The 17,103-nt window shown below is 54.4% G+C and overlaps 1 pseudogene; it reads left to right on the plus strand.

The window, feature by feature from the left end:
* The first annotated feature begins 4,908 nt into the window (after positions 1-4,908).
* Positions 4,909-17,103, plus strand: part of LOC120405619 — a 33,388-nt pseudogene continuing 21,193 nt past the window's right edge.

A 17,103-nucleotide genomic window follows, 5' to 3' on the forward strand; every position in this document is an offset into this window, starting at 1 on the left:
AGGGAGTAAATTACCCTCCCCCCCCCCCCCACCATAGACCAGGGTTAACTGAAGGGAAAAGGGTTCTTGGATCTCTGACCTTTAATGGCTCCCAGAAGGTTCTTCATGGAGGGTTTCACCCCAGTGCCTGGAACTCCTGAGTGTGGCTTGTCCTTGGCTACATACAGCTGGGCTCTGTCAGCACCAGTCCAGTGACCCCAGGGTCAGTGATGGTGTTGAGTCTGAACTCTTTATGAACTGAAACTTAACTCAGACTACATGTCTCTGTCTGAAACTTTTAATCAAAAGTTTTGACCTGCGAACTACTCATGACCCTTCCCCTCCCAATAAGTAGCCATAAGTAGTCATCTCCTCTTATGTCTTCTCCAATTTACATTTTAACCTGTTTTATCCTGTAGAATCTTGATTGATTATGCATGACCATTATGATCTGTTAATCACTTTGTTTACTTCTGTGTATAAACATTGATGCTCACCCCTAATAAACTTGCCACACTTACTCCGAAGCTTTTCTGTAAGCTAAGGATGGTGTGAGCCCGTTGATCAATGAATTGTCTGGTCTCTGACAGATTTGTGAGCCCCATACCAACTCCGCACAAACTCGGGTGCTGGAGAGGTGAGTAAGGACTTGCTTTTTACCTAACAATGGGACGTGTCTGTAATGGAGGCAAGTCTAATTCGAGGTGTCAGCTTAGGGAGGGGATGTGTCCAGTCTCTGGCAGTGCATCCAGGGCAAGGGGAGAGGTTAGAGCCCCAGGATCTTTGCATTAATCAGGTCTCGGTTTGGGTGCGAGCTCCCGTTGCAGAGCCTGGTACAACTGCTGTTTGTGCTGTTGGGATCTCCTGTGACTGCCGGATAAAGAGCTTCAGGTGCCAGTAAGGTGGGGAGGGGCAGGCACAGGCACATCCTGCATTTCCTAGCATGGACTTGAATCTTCCATGGCCCCAATCTTGGCCCAGAGTTCTCCCTGCGGCAGCAGCTCAGGCCCCAGGGAGCTCAGCAGCCCTTATCCAGCTGCGTGAGGCTGTGGGTTGGCCTGGGGGGTTTGTGTGAAGTGGTCTCAGGCACATTGTTGCCCTCACATCACCTCAGTAACAGGCTTGGTTTGAGGTAAACAGGGTTAGGACCAGTGCAGCCTGGTCCTGCGGGGTTGAGTCAGGGGGGCCAGGAACGAAAGCAGGGAAGTGAGGGGGGTGCATGTGTCGGGTTATCCCTGCAGCAACGAGACGGGAGGCCCCCATCTCAGGGGTTCACTTCCAGTCCCGGTGTAACTCCAGTGGTGCAGAGCTTTGGCCTGGGGCCTGCAGTGTGTGTGTGTGGGCAGAGAAGGATGTTGATGATGATCAGAGAGGGTCTGGGCCAAATTTACATTCTCACTGGCTGGTTTGGCTTTTTTAATGCGTTACATCCAGCACCAGCTCCCGTCGGTGCCTGGCTGGGCCTTTGTTGAAAGAAAAATCCTCTGTGCTCAGTACATTACAGGTGACCTGAGAAGGGGGAAATAGGGTGTCTATTTCTGTTGCTTCCTAAGGGATAGCAAAGGCCCGAAAGGGTTTTTTCCCCTCCTTGTTTGCCCTGTTTTGCTGGAGGTCTCCTTGGAATATCGGACACTTGCAGTGGGAATTCTCAGTCCTCAAATGAAGGGCCCGGGGTGTTGAGTCTTTACCAAGGACAGCTTTTCTTTCTTCTGCTCGGCAGGTGCTTGATTTAAATAGGCCTTTGCTACACACAAATTTGCTCTGGTTTAATTAAACCTGTTTAGTTAAATGAGTGCAAACCCCCTTGTGGACCCTCTTATTTTGGCATAACCATGGCCTTTTTTCAGTTTAGCTTAAACTGGTTCCCAGCATCTTAACCTGAACTGAAAAAAAAACTTCTCTTACATCGGAATACAAATGTCCACGTGGGGCTTTGTACAGTTTAGCCGAATCACTTGTGTTTAGTTACACTGGTGCAACTCTCCATGTGGACAAGGCCTAACCGACTTAAGGTAAACAGAAAAAAGTCATTCTTAAACTGGAAAAGAAGTGTCCATAGAGCCTCTTGCACTGGTTTAACTAAACCAGTTTAACTCACATCTTAATTTAAACTGGTGTGAATTTGTGAGTAGAGAAGGCCAAGGTGTTAACAATGAAGTTTAAACAGGTGGAATAAACTTTTTAGGGCTGGTCTACATGAAGTGTTTGTAGCACTTTTACACAGTTTGAAACCATGATAGCGAAGGGCTTGTCTACACTGGCAGTTCACAGCACAGTAACTTGCTGGCTCAGGGGGGTGAAAAATCCCCCTGATTTTTCACCCCCCTGAGTACATTTTTCAGTACATTACAGGTGACCTGAGAAGGGGGAAATAGGGTGTCCATTTCTGTTGCTTCCCAAAGGATAGCAAAGGCGCGAAAGGTCAGAAAAATCACCCCCCTGAGCGCAGCACGTTTCAGTGCTGTAAAGCGCCAGTGTAGCCAGGCTCCCAGCACTTGGAGCTACTCCCCTCGTTGATCTGGTTTACCAGGAGCGCTGGGAGAGCTCTCTCCCCCGTGCTCGCGGGTACCCACACTGTCAGGTCAAAGCACGGCCGTGGGAGCGCTCCTGCGGCAGCACTTCAAACTGTCTAGTGTAGACTTAGCCTAAATCACCACTGGGGCTACGTCTCCACTGCTCACCTGACAGCTACAAGCACTCAGTGTAGCCGCTCTTTGTCGGCAGGAGAGAGACCCCCGCTGACAAAATAAAACCACCCCCAACGAGGGGTGATAGTTGTGTCGACAAAGCGCTGTCCGCACCGGCACTTTTCATTGGTAACACTTTTGTTGGTCAGGGTGTTTTTTTTAACACCCTGTGTGTCAAAAAATTTACCAACTAAAGTGCAGTGCAGACATAGCCTTAGTGTGGACACAGTTATACTCAAGGCTTAAATTGCCATCGAGTATTTCCTGGAATGCCCCAAAGTTCCCTCTCTGTCCCCCCATTCAACAGCATCAGGCTGGAGTCAAGGTCAGAAAATATTTACCTGTGCTCCGCTTTGGACAGCTCCTGCTGAATTTAAGCCCTGGTTATACTCATACAGATTGTTCCCCTACATTCACAGCAATAAGCTACACTGGTGTATAGCACGGCTGTACCGAGAGAACTGCACTCGCACTAGGGGGTGGGCTAGGAAATGATCTTTTCAGCATCTTCTGAATGGATCTAAGCGGGATGAGCCTGCGTTTGTCAAGGCCAGAGAAAAGGATGTTGCAGCAGTCGAGACACGAGATGCCGAGAGCCTGGAGCAGAGTTTTAGCTGTGGGGGTGGACAGGAAAGGCCACATCTTAGAGAGGTTCTGCAGAAAGAGTCGGCAGGATTTAGACATAACCTGGATGCAGGGCCGTCCTTACCCATATGCAAAGTACGCAGCTGCGTAGGGCACCACATTTCCTGGTGCCTTGCGCAGCTTCGTGCTGCTCCAGCCTCAGCCCTGCCCCTTCCCGCCCCTGCTCCACCCCAGCCCTGCCCCCACTCCCCTGAGTTCTGCACTCAGCGGCGGTGGGAGGTGCAGTGACTTGGCCCCAGCCACGCTGCCGGTGAGTGCTGGGGGGCTGGTTCCCCCCCTGCCCCCCAAGCTAGTCCCCCCTTGGAGGCTGGCTCCCCCCGCAGAGGCCTGGGTCTAGCCCCCCCGCCCCGCTTCCTCCCCATGCAGAGGCCTGCCCCCCCCCGGGGGGGGGGCTGCACAGGGCCCCAGAATAGCTGGGGATGTCCCTGCCTGGATGTGAGGACCTAGAGAGAGAGATCCGAGTCAAAGATGACACCAAGGTTACGGTCCTGAGTGACAGGCAGGATGGTGGCGTTGTCCACAGTGACTGACAAAGGAGGTAGCAGGGAGGTCTTGGGGGGAAGATTGGGAACTCTGTTTTAACCACATGGAGCTTGAGCTGATGACGAGACAACCACAAGGAGCCGTCAGAGAGACAGGCCAAGATTGTAGTTTGAGCAGAAAGAGACAAGTTTGGAGTGGATAGGTAGATCTGTGAGTCATCAGCGTGGAGATGGTAGTTGAATTTGTGTTTGCAGATGACTTTGCCCAGAGATAAGGTGTAGGGGAGAAGAGAAGGGGACCAAGGACAGAGTCCTGGTGGGGACAGAATCCCACAGAGGGCTGGAGGGGGGATGAGGAAGATCCTCTGATGGACATGGTGAAGGAGTGATTAGAGAGGTCAGTGGGGACAGAGTTAAGCCAAGGAGGACAAGAGTTTAAGAAGAGTGGTGAATGGTGCCAGAGGCGGCTGGCAAACCAAGGAGGGTGAGGATGGAGCGCTGAGTCTGAGTGCTAGCTAGGAAAAGGCATTACAGACTTTGGCAGGAGCAATGTCTGTGGAGCGCAAGGCGTGGAAGCTGGGATGGGGAGGGTCTAGGATGGAACCGGAGGACAGGAACTCCAGGCAGCAATTGCAGAGGCACATTCAATGAGCTGAGAGATGAAGGGGAGAAGGGGCGGTAGCTGGGGAGGCAAATGGAGTCAAAGGTCTTTCTGATGGAAGACTCTAATGTGTATTTGTGTTGTGAGGGGAAAGAGCCAGAGGAGAGTGAGAGGTTAAAGAGGGAGGGAGGGAGGAGAGTGGGTGTGAGGGAGATCAGGAGATGGGGTGGGGTGAGTGGAAGGTTTAGGAGAAGAGCAAATGAGAAATGTCGGCATCTGTGAAGGAGAGGGAGGTGGGAATTGAAGGAGGGGAATGGAAGGCCAGGGGAGAGGAAAGGGAAGGTCACGTTTCATTGTCAGGAATCCACCTGACCGACTAGTGCTCTAACCCCCTTAGGGTCACACTCTCTCATTGGAGTGAGCCGCTTGGCTCCACCTCCTCCTGGGACAGAACTTCCGAGCCTTCAGCACCCCACTTCCTGCCATGAGCTCCCCTCAGTGACTCCACCAGAACCAGAGACCTGCACCCCCAAAGGGGACAATGTGCTCCCGACTTCCGGACTCGGGGGTGACTCTCAGCCAGCGCTGTACAAACAGGAGGGTTTGCTGGGTGTCTGGAACACAGTGTAGAAAATCTTTAGTTAACGTAGAGAATGGAAAGTTACAGCAAAGACCTGGGTCAGTCCAGAACCCAGAGCTCTCTCTCTAGTCCCAGTCCAGATGCTTCTCCTCCTTCCAAAAGCCCACACTTAACCCCAAGGGCCCCCGCCTGCCCCGTCCTTTGTTCTTGGCAAACACTGTCACCTGGCCTCCTCCTCAGCCCTTTGTTTTCCAGCTGGTCACAACCAGGCTTCCTGCAGAGGATGGGTCTCACTAGTTGCTAGGTTCCGAATGTCCGGGCAGTCCCCATCGGCATGGGGCCCAGACCCCAGACAGCCAGGCGTCAGTCACACCTGGATCTCTGCAGAGTAAACAACCTTTTCCTCACCCTCTTTAACCATGCAGCTCATAGGGGAAACTGAGGCACACACCTTACAAATCATGGGGAGAGGTGATTGGTGGCTGATACTGAGGAAAAAATGGGTGATGGTTGGAGAGAGGGAATTCGCACCAGAGAGCTCAGAGAACAGGGCTTGGTGAACTCAAGTCCAGTGCGTGGCCCTTTTGGAGAGTGGGGGAACTGACCCAGGGCGGCTGGGTGAATGCAGAGGGGAGAGTGAGGAGATGGGAGCAGAGGGTCGGATGGGCCATTGCCTTGGAAGCTAAAGTTACCGAGGACGAGTGTGGGAAGCTGCAGAAATGAAGGGAGAGCTGGGGTTGGGGTCAGAGAGGGTGACTGAGGGGAGGAGTGAGGTGGATGGCAGACGACAGCAGCATGGAGAGAAGAAAGGAGAGAAGTTAGATGCAGGGCTGTACAAAAGAAGAGATTGAGGGAGGGGCTGGAAGGAGCAGGCAAGTGGTCTGGGGAGTGTCAGAGGGAGGGAGCCAGGTCTCTGAGAGGCAGGAGCGGGATCAGACTCTGATCCATAGTGTCCCTGTTGCTCCCATCGCTGCAGTGTCCAAGGGCTAGAGACTTAAAGGGGTGAAGGTGCCTAAATCCCAGAATCAGGCCCTGTGGCTGCTGCTGAGCCCTGTAGGTGCCTGAACTCACTTGGCACCTTTGTTTGTGCAGTAACAGGTCTCTCGGGATCTGTGTTCCTGCCTTTGGGCCTGCACCCCACAGTTTCCCGCCAGGTGCCTGGATGCCTGAGCCCCAGAGCGATGCATGGACCGAGGGACGACAGGTGTCCTCCACCTAACTCGTCTGAGGGCCCGATGCGGTGGGTGTGCTCAGGCCGCTTGCTGGATCGGACCCGCACAGGAGCTCACACAACAGTGTGGGAGGAGCTGAGTGGTTTGGGCATCACCTGGGGTGAGGGAGACTCCTGGTTCCAGGCCCCCTCTGCCTGCGGGGGAGACTGGATTTGAGCAGGACTCTGCCACCTCCCAGGGTGTCCTAGTCCCTGAGCTGTGGACAGGGGCGGCTCTACAAATCACGCTGCCCCAAGCAGCGCGGAGCGCTGCGCCGCCCTTCCCCGGTCCCGCGGCGGGTCCCCTCTTCCCGCGGCTCCGGTTGAGCTCCTGCCGGTTGAGCACCGGAGCCCGGGACCAGCGGACCTGCCGCAGTCATGCCTGCGGGAGCTCAACCAGAGCCGCGGGAAGACGGGACCCGCCGCAGTCATGCCTGCGGCAGGTCCGCTCGTTCCGGGCTCCGGTGGACCTGCCGCAGGCATGACTGCGGGAGCTCAACCGGAGCCAAATGCCGCCCCCCCCCGGGAAACGGCCACCCCAAGCACCTGCTTGGTGCGCTGGGGTCTAGAGCCGCCCCTGGCTGTGGAGCACTCTGCTGTGGGGCCCCCTCCATCGCTCCTGTGGGAGCTGTTCCACTGGGGAGAACTAGAACTGGGCCAGAGAGCAGGGGCGTGACAGAGGCTCTGTAGCCGGGTGGTTGGAGCCTTCACCCGGGAGGTGGAGACCCCGGGTCCAGGCCCTCTGCTCCACCGACTCTTTAATTAGTTAGCCAGGGAGGAGCAGCATCAGCAGCCCTGCTCGCCGGATCAGGCCGTGAGATTGTGACTGAAGGGGAGTGAAATGGACAGTGGCTGGTGCTGGCAGGAGGGACGCAGGACGTTCGGGAGCTGGTGGAGCTGAGGGGAAGAAAAGGGGAGAGCTCTGCCCCCATTAGATCCATCTGTTCTTCAGCTCATACATAAGCCAGGGCAGGGCTGTGCCTGTTGTGTGTGTCCAGCGCCCAGCACGGGGGTCTCTGGTCTGTAACTGGCCATTAGGAACTAGGGAACAAGGCCCCAATCCTGCAAATGCTGCGTGTCACGTTACTGAGGTGAGGGAAGGCGCCAGGAGGGCTGTGTGAGTGAGTGAGGGTCCACACTGCAAGTCTGCAGAATCTGAGACTAAATAACCCTTATAGACACTGAGGAACTAACAGGACCAAATATGTCACCATCCTGCGTCAGCCTGACCCCTCCTCCCCTTCCAGGTCCTGACCCCCCAGACGTGTGTAACTCCCCTTAGCCGTGTCTGACGTCAGTGAGATGCTCACATGGGTGAAGGGATCAGGGGTTCAGTCTCTGCATCATCAGGCCCTTTGGGAGCTGTTGTCCTTCCCCATCCCCTTTGGCCCTGATCCTGCCTGTGGATCTGTGGGGACGGGAGATCAGCCTGTGAACTCTGTGAGGCAGGGCCTGTGCAGTGACTGGCACTACGGGGCCCGAATCCTACAGGGGACCTGGGGTGCAGCCACAGCATGAATAAGCCAAGTCCAAAGCAGACTGTGAAGAGTTACAAAGGGGATTACAGTGGACTAGAGGCTGGGTATGAGTCAGCAGTGTGCCCTTGTTGACGAGGAGGCTAACAGCATATTGGGCTGTATACGTAGGGGCATTGCCAGCAGATTGAGGGACGTGATCATTCCCCTTTATTCGGCTCTGGTGAGGCCACATCTGGAGTATTGCGTCCAGTTCTACCCCTCCCCCCGAAAGGATGTGCACAAATTGGAAAGACTCCGGTGGAGGGCAACGAAAATGATTAGGGGGTGGAGGCACATGACTTCTGAGGAGAGGCTGAGGGAACTGGGATTATTTAGTCTGCAGAAGAGGCGAGTGAGGCAGGATTTTATAGCAGCCCCAACTACCTGAAGTGGGGTTCCAAAGAGGATGCTCGACTGTTCTCAGTGGTGGCAGATGACAGAACAAGTAGCAACGGTCTCAAGTTGCGGTGGGGAAGGGCTAGATTGAATATTAGGAAACATCACTAGGAGGGTGGTGAAGCACTGGAATGGGTTACCTTGGGGGCTGGTAGAATCTCCTTTCTTAGAGATTTTTAAGCCCATCTTGACAAATCCCTGGCTGGGATGATTTAGTTGGGTTTGGTCCTGCTTTGAGCAGGGGATTGGACTAGATGACCTCCTGAGGGTCCTTCCAACCCTAATTTTCTATGATTCTGTGATCTTACAAAACTGGGTGACTGGGCAACAGAATGGTATGTGAAATTCAGTGTGGATAAACCCAAAGTAATGCACATTGGAAAACATAATCCCAGCTATACATATAAAGTGATGGGGTCTAAATTAGCTGTTACCACTCAAGAGAGATCTTGGAGTCATTATAGATAGTTCTCTGAAAACATGCACTCAGTGTGCAGTTTCAGAGGGGTATCCGTGTTAGTTTGTTTCAGCAAAAACGAGGAGTCCTGTAGTACCTTAAGACTAACAACTTTATTTGGGCATAAGCTTTCGTGGGCTGGAACCCACTTCATCAGATGCAGACACGAAAGCTTATGTTCAAATAAATGCATTAGTCTTCAAGGTGCCACAGGGCTCCTCGTTTTTTCAATGCGCAGTGGCCATCAAACAAGCTAACTGAATGTTGGGAATCATTATGAAAGGGATTGATAATAAGACAGAAAATATCATATTGCCACATCTTGAATACTGTGTGCAGATGTAGTCATTTTATTGGAAAAAGGATATATTGGAATTGGAAAAGGTACAGAAAAGGGGAACAAAAATGATTAGGGGTATGGAATGGCTGCTACATGAAAAGAGATTAATAACACTCGAACATTTCAGCTTGGAAAAGAGACGACTAAGGGGGATATGATGAAAGTCTATAAAATCAAAACTAAGGCTTTGTTTTTTTTCAGAGTTCATGGAAGTCACGGAATCTGTGACTTCCAGCAAACTCCATGACTTCAGAATGTGGCGGCCGAAGCTGTGGGGTCCCCCTGCCACCTGTAGCAGCCAGGATTGGTGGTGGGGCCTCTGTGGGCTGTGCAGGGACCAACTGCTCCCAGTTGCCGTGAGTGGCAGGGGGATCCCGGAGCTCTGAGTGGCCCGCAGTTGCCTAGCCCCAGCGGGTGGTGTGTAGGTCACGCAGCTGAGCTCCCAATTTTGCCATGGATATTTTTAGTAAAAGTCACAGATAAGCTCATGGAAGCCTGTGACCTTTCTTTGTTGCCCGTGATCTGCCCAGGTCTTATACTAAAAATATTCTTCACAAAAATCATAGTCTTAATCATGACTGATATGGAGAAAGTGAATACCAAAGTGTTATTTACCCCTTCATGTAACACAAGAACTATGGGTCTCCCAAGGAAATTAATAGTCAGCAGGTCTAAAACAGACAAAAGGAAGTATTTCTTCACACAATACACAGTCAACCAGTGGAACTCCTTGCCAGAAGATGTTGTGAAGGTCAAGACTATAACATGATTCAAAAAAGAACTAGTTAAGTTCATGGAGGATAAGTCCATCAGTGGCTATTAGACAGGATGGGGCAGGGATGGTGTCCCTAGCCTCTGTTTGCCAGAAGCTGGGAATGGGCGACAGGGGATGGATCACTTGATGGTTACCTGTTCTGTTCATTCCCTCCGGGGCACCTGGCACTGGCCACTGTCGGAAGACAGGACACTGGGCTGGACGGACCTTTGGTCTGACCCAGTATGGCCGTTCTTATGTTCTGAATAAATTATAGTAAAATGTGTGCACAGCTGGTGTCCTGGCTCCCACCTGTAGCTTGGACACATCCCTCTGCCCACCTTGCCTTCCCCAGCTTCAGCTCCTGCATCTCCTGTCCCCCGGTCCTCCTGCCCCACCCTCTCCCATAACACCCCTTTCCTTTTCCCCACAGCGCACTCCCGCTCTGCCCCTTTTCCTTCCTCACACTCCCCTGTACCCCCAATACACTCTCCCCATATGCTCCCCTACTCCTCACACATGCTCCAGTCCCTCTGTACCTCCTCACCCCTTCTCCTCCTCACTCCTCCTCCAGCCCTGCCTCCCTTTCTCACTGCCTGGCCTTGGGCAAGTCATTGCCCCACTTTGTCTCAAGTTTTACAGTCTGTGAGCTGTTTCCCAGGTCTTGCTCCCACAGGAGCGCTCCTGAGGGCTGGCGCCACCTCTCGCATATTGCCAAGGGCTCCCTGGTTGGGTCTGACTCCCTCCGCCCCCTATCTTTCCCCCACCCTCCCAGGCCTGCACTCCAGGCGCGTATTGGACACGGTGGTGTCGGAGCCCGGCTCGGGGCTGCCCTGGTACAGACGTATTGTGTATGTGGACGATCAGGTCAACTACGTTTACACCAGCGGGATGCAGAAGGCAGAGCCTCGCCCAGTGTGGATGGCGCGGAAGGAGGGCCCGGAGTTCTGGGAGGAGAGGACCTGGTGGGCACAGCGCTACCAGAAATGGTACAAAGCCAGTCTGAACACCCTGAGTCAGCTCTACAACCAGAGCAAGGGTGAGTGAAGGACACGACCTGACCTAGGGATGCAGGGACTTTGGGGGGAACACGTGGTTGATGTAAACAGGGTGATGGGACACCGGGATGTGTGTTGGGGATTGGGGGAGGGGACAGAGCCTGAAGGGGCATTTTCTCGCTGGAGTCAGTCAGTGTGAATGTGGGGGACAAACGGACATGGGGCGGGGGAAGGGGCTGCAGGATGGAGGGTCCATGTGAAAGACATTTTTTGACACCCTCCGAAGTGGGACTCTCATATTGTCCCCTCCCCAGACACCCCAGATTTCTGCTCCCAGTCCCACTTGCAGCTGCCTCTGCTGCCCTTCGGGGGACCCTCCGCCCCTTGTGTGTGGTTGTTTCCCTGGCAGAGTTGCGAAAGCCAGAAGTTCCCATCAGACCCGGCTTGTCTGACCTCCTGGTGACCCAGGCCAGAGAATCGCACCCAGTAATTCCTGCACGGAGGGGTTTGTGCCTCCCGGCTACAACAGCGACACTGTCGGACCCTATAGCTAGAACAGGGCTCTGAGATGTCTTGTCTCAATTCCCAGACACTGAGTGATGGGGAATCCCAGTATCGACAGCCCCAAGTGTTCAGACATGAGTCGGGCCCCAAAATCCTGAGTTTGCTTTAATGTTGGGAGTATTTTGGGAATAATACTGGAGTTTATTTTTATTTTCCCTCTGGTTTGAGCCTTTAGGGCAGGGGTCCCCAACGCAGGGCCCGCGGGCGCCATGGTGCCCGCCGGGGCGTCTAAGTGCACCTGTGTACTGGCAAGAATCTGCCAAAATGCCACCAACAAGCTGCGTCATCCAGAGGCATCGCCACTGAAATGCCTCCGATTTTTGGTGATATTTCAGCAGCGACGCCGCTGGATGACGCAGTTTGTTGGCGGCATTTCGGCGGTGATGCCTATTGACATTGCCGTTTGGTGGAATTTCAGCGGATGCTCATCCGCCACCACGGTGCTCCCTGGCTCGTTGTCTCGTGCCCGCCAGATGAAAAAGGTTGGAGACCACTGCTTTAGGGGACTGTAAAGGTGCGGGACTCACCCCTGTGGCGCCTCCTGCTGGTGGTCTCAGGGAATTAGCTCGTCCAGCCTCCAGAGTGCCCTCTGCAGGCCGGTGTCCTGCTTGTTTCCGACCCCGTGTCCCTCCCAGACCCGGTGCCCTTTTATATGGGGTGCTGCCACCGGCAATACCCCCACACTCTGCCTCTGGGTCTCCTCTCTCTGGGGAACCCCCAACCCTATACTCTGCACCTTGCCTCAGTGTGGGGTACTGCCAGTCATCACCAAGCCCCCGCTCCCTGGGGCAGACTGTGGTGTAAAAGCCACTCATCATAGGCGAGGGGGTTCGGACCTGCTGCCTTCCAGTACCTCTGTGGGCCTTGGACCAGGCCCTCCAGCCTGGGGAGTTGCCAACCTGGAGCTCCTCTGCTCCTCTAGCTCTCCCCAGCCCTGCTTCACTCCCAGTACCCTTACCGCAGGCCAGGCCCTGCTCTCTCCCAGCCTGGAGGAAGACTCCTTTTGGGCCTCTGGCTCACAGCCTTTTTATACAAGCCAGCTGTGGCCTGATTGGGGCACATTGGAATGGAGGAGCCTCCCCACTACAGGGACACATTTCCAGGGATTTCCCTGCTCCTAGAAGGACCAGAAGTCACTGCTGTAAGAAAAAAGAGCTGAGACTCTCCTCTAATCTCATGAATCCAGGAACTGGGGATTTAATAAAATCACCTGCTGTCATGAGATGCACAATAAAGTCACAGGAGCAGGCAGTGCTGCATTCACCCCAGCCCTGGGGACAAGCTGCTCACTGGTGAGCCTCCATTGTTCGCTTTGTCTTGTTTCCAGAGTGAGATTATCGAAGGTCGGACTCCGCAGAGTGAGGGTCTGACATTGACTTGGGCTGGAGAGTGAGTTAGATAATCAGCCCCTGCAAGGTGCAGAGACTCCCGGTCTTCCTCACTCCTGGCAGCACAAACCCCAGCACGTGTCCCCTGGTTGGAGCCCCCGGGGTCAGGCAGGTTCCCCTGCACACTATCAATAGATGTGTAAAGAGCCGTTCTTCCTGCTCGGTCCCCAGTGTGTGGGGCTGTAGCCACCTGGCCAGGCCCCCAGTTGTGCTGTCTCACCTAGCTCGGTGATGATCCGTAAGCGTTCAGTGCCTGGCACTGCTGAACTGTCCCTGGCAGGGGAGGGTCTCTCTGATGTAATTGCTCTGCCCTTCCTGATAGGGGACTGGCGAGTGACAATCCCTGATTTCCCCGTGTCAGTGATACTGGCCTGTCACGTTGGTCCTCACCCAGGGGTGTCCCCAGCCCCTTGTTCTAACACCCACCCCCTTCTGCCCCAATCCCTCCTGGCTCCCAGCACTGTGACAGCAGCAGTGAGAACTAATTCCCATCCTGCCCTGGACACCTGGGTTCCTGGCGGCCCTGCCCCAGGACTAAGCAACAGGGCAGAGCGTTGCCAAGTGTCTGCCCCCCCCAGCCCGCCCCCTCTGTAGCTAGTTTAACCCTCTCCTGACTAGTCTCACCCATTGGTCCCCTGCTGCTGAGCCTGTCCAGCCTGACCTGCTCACATGGGCACCGGCCTCCCCAGTGCTGAGAGAGGGGCTCTGCTCCCCGGCCCCTAAGCCTGCGCTGGGGAGCTGCTGTTCTGTCCCTCCTGCCCCCTCCTCCCCCCATTCACCCCTCCCTCACAGTCCTGGGGCTGCCAGCTCGCCGGAGACTGTCCCGAGTCCTGCACTTTGGCCACCAACAGTGTTCCCCTCGCTAGCTGCGTCTGCCCCCAACACGCACATGGGGGAATTCGGGGTCTGGTCCCTCTGGGACCCCATCGGTGCCCCCACCCCGCTCATCCCTGTGGAGTGCAGCACGGAAGAGAAGAGGGGTGGATGGGGAGGCCTGTCCCAGCCCACTCCTCTCGGGTGCCTGGCTTGGGATGTCTGCGTGTTCTGTGACCAGCCGCCCAGCACCTCTCCAGAGTCTCAGTGGTTCTCTCGTTACTCCATCCCTTTTCCCCTCAGTTGTTTTCTCACTTTTTGACTTTAGTTGATTGGTATAAATAGTTAGGTAGACTCTCCTAGCAGAGTTTCTTCTGCTCCTGAAATTGGGCATGCCTCGGTCTCCGGGCTTCAAATGCAGTGCCTCCTTTGGCAAGCCCATGCCTTTGAGCAAGTTGCACTCTATCTGTCTAAACTGCTTGGATGAGACTTGTATTGCGGATCGCTGTCAGCTCTGCCACCAGTTCAGTTCACATATGAAAAAGGACAGGGAGGCCAGGCTGAAGTCCCTCCTGATGGAAGCGGTGCTCAAACCTTCTTCGGAACCAAGCCAGTCAAACTTGGCACCGTGTACCTCAGTGTTGGTATGAAGAGCTGCTGCAGAGAGAGTCCTTACGAGACTCCCGGCACCGTTCCCTATGCCCAGGGCCAAGAAAGAAACATAAGAAGCAGCTGTCTGAGAGGTTCCCATCTCTAAGAATGGACAATCATGGGGAGCGCAGGGGAGTGTGACCTGTGTCTGGCCACTCCTCTGCCCCTGCTCTGCAGGCGATACCATCGACTCTGCCCTGTTCACAGGCTCTGTTGAGTCCAGTACCAGAGGGGCAGTGAGGCGCCAGCAGGGTTACGGAGGCATTTGTTGTGGCCAGAGACTTATCGGCACTTCCAGTAGCACTATTGCCGCAGTGTAACAACAGTGTGGGAAATCAGAAGGGAGCATGTTGCCCTGAGCTCCCGTTTGGTACCAGGCCCTTAGGCACTGTCTAGAGGGAAATCGTCTCTGCTTATGTCAAAGAAGGCTTCCCTGTCTCAGCACCGATCCTTGGATCCTCAGCACCATCTCTTGGAGCCGACAGGTACCACACCACCATGGTCCCCACAAGATTAAATCTTGTATCCAGCCAAGGGACTGGTACCAGTACCCCACCAATCAGTCCTATGCAGTGGTGGATTCCGGGGTGGGGGTTCCTCCAAGCGCCTGGCCTAGTGAGCAATGGCCATGCGATGCAGTGGCCTTTTTGGAATCCCTGGGGTTTTCCTCCGCTGCCTGGCCCCCCATCTACGCACTCCTACTCAGTGGTGTCTGAGAGAAGGATTCCTCTGTCACACCAAACAGTACCCAACCTGGGCTACGATACTGAACCAGATACCGACTCTCTGAACCTGGAGCTACAGGATCCAGTTAGAGCAGAAAGAGACGAGGAAGATCCCATGCTGGTGCAGGCTGCCTCCTCCCTCCCCAGAAGAGGCAAGGATGGCTGTTTTGCTGCCCCAGGACACTTCAAGGCTCACCAGAAGTTATGGAAGAAGGTGGTCTCGAACTTGGGGCTGGAAGTGTAAGGTAGTTAAAAAGTCCTCCATCACCCTGGTCAACATCTGGGCTTCAGTGGCCCCATCAGAGATATCTCTGCCTCTCAATCTCCTGCCTGAGATTGTTGCTGTGGTGGAAGGGAAGGCAGTGGTCAGGGCTTCCCCACAAGCCATCCTTGACACAGTGGATGTGGTGGCTGGGACTATGGCGTCACTAGTGGCCATGCAAAGGAGCTCCTGGCTTCAGTCCTCTGGCCCACGGACAAAGGTCCAGCAGTCTCTTCAAGACCTTCCATTTGAAGGGACTTTGCTCTTCTCAGCGCAAACAGATACCAAACTGTGCAGCCTGAAGGCCTCTGCAGCCACCCTCAAGTCCTTGAATCTCCGTGCCCCGGTGGCTTTGAGGAAACATTTCAAGCCCCAACAGCCTGGCTGCTTCCCAGGCCCACCACCTTGTCAGGACCTGTTCAAAAACCAGAATAGAAGTTATAGGTGCAGATATCTCTCTCAGCCTCACTGCCTGGCCCTCACGCATACTCAGGGGGCTCCAAGCAGAACTATTGATGGGACGTCCAAGGGCATTATACCAGTTCCCATACTAGATCCTGCTTCCCTATTGTTTTTGGACCATCTCTCCCTCTTCAGCTCAGAAGGTCCCTTATCACCTCAGACTATTGGGTGCTGAGTACGGTGGAGGAGGGTTATACACTTCAGTTAATTTCCATGCCCCTGTCCTACACCCCATCCCCGTCCATCTTCAGCGACCTTTCTCATGAGTAACTTTTAGCCCAGGAGGTGCAAGTCTTTCTCTGTGGAGGAGCCCTGGAGGAGATGCCTTGGAACTTAAGAGGGAATGGGTTTTACTCCCATTATTTCCTAATCCCGAAGGCCAAAGGGCGTCTCTGACCCATTTTAGATCTGTAATGCCTCAGCTGTTACCTCAAAAGGTTGAACTTCCGCATGGTCTCCCTGGCCTCCATCATTCCTTCCCTGGATCCAGGGGACGGGGACGCCGCCCTCAATTTGAAAGATGCCTATTTCCACATCTCTATTTTCCAAGACCGCAGAAGGTTTCTTGGGATTTTTGTGAACCAGACCCATTGCCAGTTTATCATCCTCCCGTTCAGCTTGTCACCAGCCAAATGGGTCTTTATGGAATGCCTGGTAATAGTGGCAGCCTTTCTGAGAAGGTGAGGGGTGCAGGTGTATCCATATCTCAGTGATTGGCTGGTCAAGGGCCAGTCCAATCCCAGGTGGCTGCCAGCATCCACCTCGTCCAACCAACCTTTCAAGCACTGGGCCTGCTGATAAATGAGCAGAAGTCAACGCTCCTCCCAGCTCAGAGGATAGAGTTTATCGGAGCAGTGCTCAATTCTACCGAGGCCAGGGCCTTCCTCCCAGAAGCCCAATTCCAGTCGGTGTCATCACAGGTCAAGGCCCCCTCAGGCTGTTGGGTAACATGGCCGCGTGCACATACATGGTGCAGTATGCAAGGTTGTACCTCAGACCCCCTCAGGCTTGGCTGGCCTCAGCGTACCGGCTAAACTGCCATCATTTGGACTCGGTGCTCACAGTGCCTGCCCATCTTGGGCACCTAAGGACACAATGTCAATGGTCCCAGCAGGAGCTCTTGCTACAGATAAACATCAGAGAGCTCAGGGCGATCTGCTTAGCATGTCAGGTGTTGCACCACCTTGCTTGCGAGGGGGGATAAGTTCTTACAGACAGTATGGCAGCCATGTTTTACATCAGCAGGCAGAGAGCGGCCCGCTCTTCTCCCCCCCATGTCAGGAGGCCATTTGCTTGTGGGAGCTCTGCATAAAGCACTCGATCCGCCTCGAAGCTTCTCACCTTTCAGGAGCCCAGAACGAGCTGGCAGATCAGCTATTCTCACCGCGAATGGTCCCTATGCCCTAACATAGCAAGGACCATTTTCCAGTGGTGGGGTGCTCCCCTCGTAGACCTGTTCACAACCAGACAGAACAGGAAATGTCAGCAGTTCTGCTGTCTGTGTGACTGCAACCTGGGCTCGCTCCCGGATGCCTTCTTACTCCCTTGGAGAAATCACCTGTTCTGCGCCTCCCCCCCCCCCATTCCTTTAG

This window comes from Mauremys reevesii, linkage group 5, assembly GCF_016161935.1.
Source record: "Mauremys reevesii isolate NIE-2019 linkage group 5, ASM1616193v1, whole genome shotgun sequence".
Taxonomy (NCBI): Eukaryota; Metazoa; Chordata; order Testudines; family Geoemydidae; genus Mauremys; species Mauremys reevesii.